The sequence below is a fragment of the Schistocerca americana genome, chromosome 6 (assembly GCF_021461395.2).
Source record: "Schistocerca americana isolate TAMUIC-IGC-003095 chromosome 6, iqSchAmer2.1, whole genome shotgun sequence".
Classification (NCBI taxonomy): Eukaryota; Metazoa; Arthropoda; class Insecta; order Orthoptera; family Acrididae; genus Schistocerca; species Schistocerca americana.
This window is the reverse complement of record NC_060124.1, coordinates 394,461,878-394,472,021: the sequence shown is the minus strand read 5'-3', so window position 1 is coordinate 394,472,021 and position 10,144 is coordinate 394,461,878.

Below are 10,144 nucleotides of genomic sequence, written 5' to 3'. Positions count from 1 at the left end.
GAGGAAAACATTTCAGATACACAGCCGCTCACAAATGACACGAAAATCTCACAGGAGGTGGCATATAGGACGTTCCCTTTTGTAACATTCACGTGATAAATTTTTGGCTACAGTGCGACGAGAGGAAATTATGCCTCTAACAGTTATAAACATGATCTATTCGACGTATGAAAAAACAGTGAAAACGATGATAAATATTAATTATTTATATAATATTCTATGATGTAATTGGACATATCGATGTGTATCATACAAAGACAATGATAATTGTAAATTCCTTTTATGATCTGCGTTTGTCTTCCTTTGTTTTTACCTTTTGTTGGTTGGCTTTTGTAGGTTGCGGACGCATATCAAACTGAGGTCTGTTAAGAAATTGTAATTATTTGTTAATTATTACTTGAGAATAGAGCTCATTATTATTATAAATGTAAGTGAATAATTATTTGTAATTTTAATTCCTCTCTCAGTAAGCATTATCTGTGTTAATTGTTTCTTTCCGCTGCAAGGAGCGCAGCCATTGATGACAGCGATTTGTATCGCGTTTTTTGTCAATATTTCCTTAGAAAAAAATCAAATGTTTGCTTGATGAAGGCTAAGTAGTGCACAATACGAAAGTAGAGTTTAATAAGCATTTCACATACTTATCTTATTTGCTCTAACAATAGAAAAAGTCTCTATCAATTGTTTGCCGTCATTTTAACAATTATCTCAGCGGCAAATTCGAATTACGCAACTGTGCAGACATGAATGCCGAACGTAATACAAATGTGTAAAAATAAATGTGCACTGGTGGTCTCGAACTCATTTTAATGAAAATAATTCGAATTAGATTGGTTCTTTAAAAAGTGTGTTCATAGCACGATCCTTATAACAAACTTTTCTAGCCGATGTATGGAGCCGAAATTAATTACGCACGAGTTGCGAAGAATATTGTTTCAGGTAACATACGGTAGTGTTGTGCGCGGCTGATATTCGGTGGTTTTAATGATCATTTTGCTGAAGATAACTGTTTCCATCATAATCCATAGTTGTATAGAATCTGTTGCATGAACTGTGATTTAGTGACACTTACACAACTTACAGACAACACTTTAACACGACGTTAACTTGGAGCTTTTTAGCAACTTGACCAAATCTTTAGCCGGGAGAAAAATTATTTAGTAATTACTCAATGCAATAAAGTAAGATTATCATTTTCATTTACAAATTAGTTAAATACCAAACCACTGAATAAAACAGCGAACGCCACACCTTGTGTCCTTGATGACCACACATTTTTCAGTCGAAAATGACAGTTTGCAGTGCAATTAACAACAATACGACGTTCTTGGCAACGTTCAACACTGCTGACACTCCTTTAAGATTCATCCCTGCTCTAAGGATACCATGTGGCTACAACCCCACTGAGCACGATCTGATCCCTAAGAAATTTGAACATGATACGAAGCAGAAAAAGGTTTTTATGCTTTTCAGCCCTCCTGTTCCACAACCTACTGTGACGTGGTAATAGAGGAGTGCAACATTTACTTGTGCATGAATAAAACGACGAAGGTTCTCTCTAAGGCACTCTAGTGTGGCATACCCTCAGTGCTATCCACGCATCTTTGCTGAGCATATTAAAAATGTACGTGTCAGAGACTACGACACTCATTCAGATGAGTGGTACCTCGCGGCTGCTCTCGCGCTTGAAGGCAGGTAACTGCTTCGACACCCCTTAGGTGGGGTTGCCTGCCGTCAGGCATTAGAGCAGCAATGGAGCAACACTCAGCTGAATGGGTACATTTCTAAATTTCTTAGCAAAGGTGCATGGATAGCACTGAGGGTGTATCCCAGTTTTGGGGGGGGGGGGGGGGAGAGGGGGGAAGGAGGGAGAAGGCGCCGGCCAGGCTTAGAGGAACTCTTTCATTTTATCCACGCACATGTCAACGTTGCACTCCTGATCACGCTAGAGAAGGGCTAGAAGAGGTCTAAAAAATACGAATACCCTTTGCAGCTGTGAATCACTTTCATAATTCGTCGAACGGTTCTCAATAGTCGCTAGTGGCTCCACCCCGTATGCCAGAGCACAAATTGCTGTCACACTATGATCCAAAGGGGTCAGATCACTTCCAGTGTGGTTGCAACCCCACGATTTCCATAGAGTAGGGTCGAAACGTCCGTGTGGAGAGGGGGGCGGGGGGAGGGGGTTATCAATACAGCGTCGAACGTTGTCCAAAGACTCGTCCTGTTGCACAGCGGACTGCGAAATGTTGTTTTGGTTCTCGAAATGTGGGGAAATCAGTGCCCTAATGGAAGGGATGATTTTATTGGTGGCCTTTATGCCAAAAGCTGCGGGATTTTCGTATCGATTCTGAGCGGCTTTGTGTTGGAATATTTTCCTCGGCCGCCCATAAAAAACCAAGAGATTTAGACGCTGGTATTGTGCTTCTGACCTCCATCGCAGAGACGTTAAAATAATGGTGAAATGTGGGTAAGAGGAAAAGCTGATTAAGTACGGACACATGTGTGGAACAATAAGAGGAACATTCAAGAATAAAATTCGAAAGAGACTTCAAAGACGTTTTATAGAAATACGGATAGCAGAAATGAGGTTTTTTAGTCTAGAAAACAGATGTACAAGACACCACAGAATAAGGAATAAATATATTCGTCAGGATCTAAAAGACGTTTCCCTGAGTGACAAGGTAACTTACTACAGGAAAATCATACGGATAGGACGGAGAAAAATTGACTACCTAAATTGGCAAGATCCTATGTACCCAGGGGTAAAAGAGACGTCGATCGACCGAGAGAAAATCAGGAACCCAGAATGGGCCAAAAGCGCAATCTGTAATATTAGCAATTTTCACCTCACAAACATTAATATACGCTCAATAGTAAACGCCTGATGGCCTAAAGTTATCGAACAATTGTAAAGTAAAAGAAATGAACCATCGCATAGCAGCGACAGAATCTATTATTCTTTATCTTTGCCGTTCTTGCGCGGTGCCAGTAAATCTCTATGTACATGTATCGATTAATGGTATAAAAAAGAATTCTGTTGTTTCAAGACAAATGAGGCTTCTGGCACCTCACCTTTTACTGTTTGTATTCTATGAGAGGCGGACGCGGACTTGCTGCCTTCCGCAACTGTATTTTATATTCTATGTGTAAATATTGAGTGAAAATGCTAAATGTTATTTCTTTTTCAAACAGAAAGCATGTAGTTTCTGGTAACTGATTACGAACAGACAGCCTCAAGAGGACATTTTGACTGTTATGTATAGAGTATTTAACCACTATGGTCATCTATTGTAATTTAATATGAAAAGGTACGTAGCATTAAAAAAAACGTGTGTTGAAGATAAGTGTGCTTATTTTCGTAAATTAACCTTGATGATTCCATCTCCTTATTTAACTGAATGATAATTTTTGTTTGTGGTACTTCATCATCATAAATTACGATCCCGCTGATGGGTCGAACGCAGCATGAGGCAGAAGGAACATTATCGTTTTCCTATTATTTCTGAACCAATTTTTTTTTGTGTAGTGTTGCATTTCTTTTAAAGTCTATAAATCTTCTGGTCCCTTAGTGTTGATCCGGGTATGACTATAAAAAATATTCACCTTTTCTACATTAAAAAAAAGTAAGAATTCTTTTTATTTTCGTCCCCCAAGAGCAACGCTACACTTGGCGCCCGAACAGGGACCTGATCAAAAATCATTTCATCTATGTGTTTAAAAATTTTTCAGTGCTTGTTCTAGTAATTGTTTCATTTTTTCATGTGGATGCAATTCAACCGAGAATGAGAAGTGGGAAAACCTTTTAATTAATTCAGAAGAACGATTGATGAAATTACCAAAAAACGCGAGTATTCATCCGTATCACCATCAAGACAGCCATAGTAAGTCAAATTTTTATACGCTGTAGCCAAGCTTTCGTAGTGACGTAGCGTCTTTCCAGTTGATCAGAATGTAAACCTGTCTTTCCTTGCCTTGAAACAGCTTTATTTCAATTTGTACATAGTCCATTCTTATGTAGTTAAATTCAGTGAAAGTGTGCCATTGTTGTCAGTGCATAAAAAAATTACGATATGGCGGATAACTACGCTCAAAACTGGTAAAACGTGTGATATTTCATTTCTTTGTAATTAGTAGGAACCATCTTGTCTTCTTGGCGTACATGAACGTCAGTTGTTACTCAGAGTTAAAATTTCATCTTAGGTCCCAGTAAGCCATGGAACGCAAGTTCGAAAGTCAAAGACAGAGAGAAGCGCAAAGACAGGAACGTGAAAAGCAGGAAAAATTAGATGAAAAGGCCCGCGAAGAAAAAGAGAAGGCCGAAAGACGGCATAATAAAAATCAGGTCCTTACAAATCTGTGCAGCTCAGTAAAAGCAGACATAAATTCAGTAAAAACAGAAACAAATTCGGTAAAAACAAATCTGCAAACGGAGATAAATGACCTAAATACACGGTTAAATTCGGTAAAGGCCGAACTAAAGGCAGACATAACAGCTGAATTAAATACCCTGTTGGGTAATGTCCAAAGACAAATCAGTAGTCAGATCACGACCATGAGGCTAGAAATTGACACACAAGTAGAGTCAAAAATAGAGGATATTTCAAAACGGTTAGACAAAAAAATCGAAGCAGCCAAGGGAGAGATAAATTCAAAAGTGATGGAATATCAAAAGCAAGCTGCGACCTTAAAAGAAGATTATACTGCAATCTCTGATGAGGTCAAAGGAGTTAAAACAGCAGTAGACACGATCGAGAATGTTGTTGATGATCTTTCCAAACAGATTGAGACTCTTAATGTAGAGAATCAAATAAAGAATACAGTTAAGGCACATGCTGAAGCATTGTCCGACCACTACCAAGAGTGGATTAAAAACAAAGACGGATTCGTAGAAAACAAGGTCAAGAACGAACTCAGGGAAACGGTCAAAAACGTGACCTTTGAAATATTGGCAGCCCCTGGAAAAACAGGAGACACGGTCATGTCAGAATTAGGCCAGATAAGACGAACGTTAGCTCAAGATTTACCTGAATGGCGTCAACAGATAGTTGATGAAGTTCGTACACTAAAATGTCAAGTTGAAAATTCCCCACCTCCCGTGTCAGGAGACTGGAATAATTCATCACGAAGTAATAAACAACAGCAGGTACACTACCGTTCACCATTTGATAACGCTCAAACTCATAGTTCTATAGAAGCACAAGTTAACCAGAGTACAGAGCACAATACAGAATACTCAGGCGACAATGGTGGCCGAGCGAAAGCGCGTCACAGCGACAGCCAGTACCAACCCCACAACGGTTTCAAAAATAAACACACTACGTACTGCAACAGCAAATACAAAAATAAGTACAATAACGGCCAGATATACAATCCAATATATAATTCGTCACCACCTCAGTACGAAAATGCACATTATAACACACAGCCCCAGCAATATGGAAACACGCAACCGATCAACGGTAATTATCAAAACGATCAGTCTTACGATTCAAATCGTCAGTGGAAAAGAAATAAATGGCATAATCAAGCTGGAGACCAATGTACACCTTTCAGTAACGGTTAGAATCAACACAAGCCACAGCAAAATACCTTTCAGCCACAAAATATACACTTCACGCAAGAAGCGAACGGAACTTCGGGAAGTCTGAAACCTAAACGCCCGCATAATACGCAAATTTATTATGCGCAAGCGAATACGCCAGGACAACAAGATCCATTTCCAACCGAGTTCGTACCACAAAACCAACACCAGTTCCAGACGGAAGAAACATTAAGAAATATAAATCAGCAGGAAAGTAAGCGTCGAGCGGAAAATTAAAAGCAGCACGTTTGAGCCTCCTAGAGGATGCTGCAGGTTTGAATGGGGGTACCCTGTCCCTTAGTCCACACGAAATTAAAGCAATTAGGTATGACAAAGAGACAAACTTACGGGATGATCTAGTAGCAGACACTGAGACGAAAGACAATGATGACGTATGGGACGAACAAGTTCAAGCTTCCATAAGAGTATCAATTGCCAACATACCAGTAACAGCTATCGTAGATACAGGAGCTAATATAAATGTCTTATCTTTATGTTTATTTAAGCAAATATCCTCTGTATGCAAAGTTTTATCACTTCCAATTCAAGGTTGCACCGTATCGGGAGGAATTGGTCCACTAACACAACGTGTAAATCTTCAGACTCAGCTTCAAATCCAGATAGAGTCTATTTCAGTAACGTGCATTTTTCTTATTGTTAAAAACCTATCAGTGCCATGTATCCTGAGTATGGAATTCTTGAGGCAGACGAAAGCTAAAATTGACATCGAGTGTGGAATCTGTACTCTAGTAGCGAGCCAGCAACAAGTAACTGTAAATTTGTTAAGAAGTAAGGTGAAGACAAACTTTGGGGTGCTTCAAATGGCAGTACGGCCATGGACTAAAAGACAACAGTACAGTCAGACAGAAGACATGACAGATGTTGAAAGTGTTAATGACGATGAGTATAAAGACCTAATTCCCGGCCAGAATGAATTATACGGTAAAGCTAGTGAGTCCATTGAATTATCCAAACAACAGAAGAATGAGCTTTACAATTTGTTAACAGATTACGTTCAAGTATTTTCTAAGAAACCTGGACTAATAAAAGGCTTTGAATATCGAATGGATGTCCTGCCCCATTCAACCTACTGTAGAACAAGCTATTCCATTCCATATGCGAGACGCGAAGCTGTCAAGTGCGAGATCAGGAAAATGTTACGCTGGAATGTGATAGAAGTATCTCATTCACCTTATTCGAGTCCTTTATTATCTGTGCTAAAATCAGATGGTAGCGTAAGGCTAGTCTCAGATGCAAGATTATCTCATATCATTGACAACGTATGCTAACCTCCGAAAAAAGGCATTTGATAAGAAGGTAAAAAGAGTTATAGATTTCAAAGAAGGAGAGAAGGTATTAGTCAGGACTCACTTTAAACCATCCCTGTTGTTAAAGAAGAATCGTAAGTGGCAACACATTTATGAAGGTCCCTTTGTGATAATGAGGAAACCACACACTGGTAGCTATTTGTTATCTGATCCTGCCACCAATAAAATCGAAGGATTGTTCCACCATCACGATTTAAGAAAATTTTATAACGCCAGGAATTAAGTTAATTTACGCTCTAAGAAAATTCTAAGGTATTGTAGATCAGGATTAACCAATGAGTAACAAGAACGGAACTGAACTAACTACGGACGTTAACCGGTGCTAAAAGGAAACCTGCTGTATTAAAACAACGCGTCTGGAAAATAAAATACAGAATAAGTTGTAGACAAGTATTTACATGAATAATCTTTATGTAAACAGGAGAACATGTCCTAGAGGCGATTTTCAATTTTAGTTATAAGTTAGTAAGTAAGAAAAATGATGTACTCGAGAGATATTAATTAGCCCAGAGGTACTAAAATGAGGAAAGAGGAAGGAGCGAATAATGCACTTCTCTCGCTAAATAGTAATTTGAGAATGAGCAGGAAGGAGCGAATAATGCACTTCTCTCACTAAATAGTAATATGAATATGATGATTATATGTGCTTAGTATTAGTAAGTGAAATTTAATCGAGGACAAATTAATGACCTATTTTAAAAAGAAATACTTAAACATTCAGACAAAAGAGGAAAGTTGTGTGAAAGGATTCGATTCCATGAGGTTATTCCCTATTTTCAAATGTGACGTAAATAAGGCACCACCTGCTAGCACAAAACAGTCGGTAGATTTAACTTGTAAGTTCCAGCACAGTGCTGTGCCAGCGATGAAATAACATCTCTTTGAAGTAAACAGATACCTAGGATTAAGCATGAACAGATTGATAACGCAGTACAATTGCTCTAAAAAGGCCTGACGTTAACCTTAAGTATAAGTGTGATGGAATAAAAAGGAAGTTTATTATATAACGCAAAGTAAGATGAGTCCAGACTATAAACAAGCTGAGTAAAAAAACATATGAGTAACATGGTTTATTATGGCAACTTCACGGTACTATTGAGCATTAGCAATACTGAAAATTCACAAGCAAGCAGCAAATAGAATAAGAATCTCGCCCAAGCTTCACAGGTCGCGATAGCAGCAAACAACAACATTCTAGTGAGAGGCTTATATATACAAATGATAATTAATACCCAAATGCATAATGCATAAACTTGACTTAGTCTAAGAAATGAATAAAGAGTAGTAAGAAAGCTGCAGCAAGATACATATTAGATATAAATGCTTGAAGTGATAGATTTTATATTAAGTGCGCACTGCAATATTTATTGTTTTCTCTGTGATTATTGAATCCCTTTCCTAAGTGCAAATCCTGTAAGATCCTTGATCCTATCCACTCCTCAGGATCAAGTTGTAAAGATGTACGTGTGTTTAGGAAGTGAGGCACTACATATAAAAATGAGTAAGTTCGCGACGTGCATATTGCTTTTGTAAAGCGTAATGTAAATCAAATTTTCGACCTGGTAGAGGAGTAATTTAAATGCTGTGGGCGATCTGCGAGTAGGGCCGCTTTTCCCACTTTTCTTTTTCGATTGTTTGTATTTCTACACGAAATCCAGAGGCGGATTTGCTATTTTCAAATCTGTCCTCGAACTTTCTTTAAAGACAAGCACATACGAGAAAAACTTTCGACATAACTGAAGCTCCCCTCACAAGTCACTAAATAAGACGAGCACTAAAAAAAAAAAAAAATGTATTGGGCCTACAAAATGAATAAGCAAGCGTGAAAAAGATTACTATAAATGAAATTAATTTGTAAAGGAGATTGGAATGAATTTGGCCAAAGAAAAAGGACTTATAATAGCCTACCTGTGACCGTAGGCATAAGTTAAAAAAAGGACTAATTAAGAAACAATTGTTCTGATTCAAAGTGGTCAATTAGATTATTTCTCGATTTAAATTAACTCTTGTAAATATTAGTATGTAAATCAACTTGTAAACACCGTGGGATGTTATGAAGCGAGAATTTCTTTTAATACATCGTTCACGCAGACGCTCACCACAGTGCAAGTGAAGTTTTAAAGTTCGACGATTTTCAGTGGCAGTATTCTACTGCACCATATGTGTGAAAAATTCATTGATGTGTGCAGTGTGTAATAATGAGTGTCATTCCACACATGCAATTGCAGCGGTAGTTACCACTTACCTGTGAATCCGTAACTGGATAGTGGACAGGAAGTGATGGGAGGCAGTTTCGGTGGCAGAAGCTCCCTCCAGCAATCTAAAAAGCACAAAGCCACGATCCGCCGAACAAAAGCCACGCACGGCACCTCAAGCGCGAAATCAACGCTCTGCAAGAAAGCTCCGGTCACGTGCGCGCGCACAGACTGAATTTCAAGATTGCTCGCAACAGTGGAGGCGGACAGCCACCACGTGACGAAATAATGTAAACGTTCAACCGCCAACACAGTTGCTGTGCGCTACATTCTGTAGCAAAAACGTTCACACCCAGTACTGAAAACATTTTTGTATGTATCATAAACCTTCCGAGAGTCTCTAAGATAGACAAGTTAGCGTAATTAGTATAATGACTGATTATACACAGTGATAAGTCACAAGGTCACCTCTGAACACTGTTGAAATGTAAACTTTAATGAGAGGTCACGATACGAATGAAAATAAGCACACGAAAATACTTCAAAGGATCCGATCCTTCCTATATCCCATCCCACATGTATATAAAATTAGTTTTGTAAGCTATTCTAATATAAGATATTTTATCTGTTTCATATGTGAAATAATTCGGAGAGCCACACTCGAGCCCTGGAAGGGAAAGATATGGCCTTCCTTGTCGAAGCCTTCACCAGTGGCCGCTCTACAATCCAAGTCTATCATAAATAGTGTATGTGCGACGAAAATAAATGTATAATTAAGTGCGACGACGGACAAGGCAATCAATCGACAAGACGATGACAATATAATGAACACTGTCAAAACAGAAAGTTGTGTACCAGTTGTGATAGTCAAATTACTTTTGCAACGATGAAAAATGAAGTGTGACTCTATTTCCTTATAAATTTTGTAAATATGTGTACTTATAGCCTTAATTTTAAGAATCATCAAGATAGACTGAATCCATACGAACACAGAGAGAAACACAGAACAAATTCACAATGATCCACCGTCAGTAATT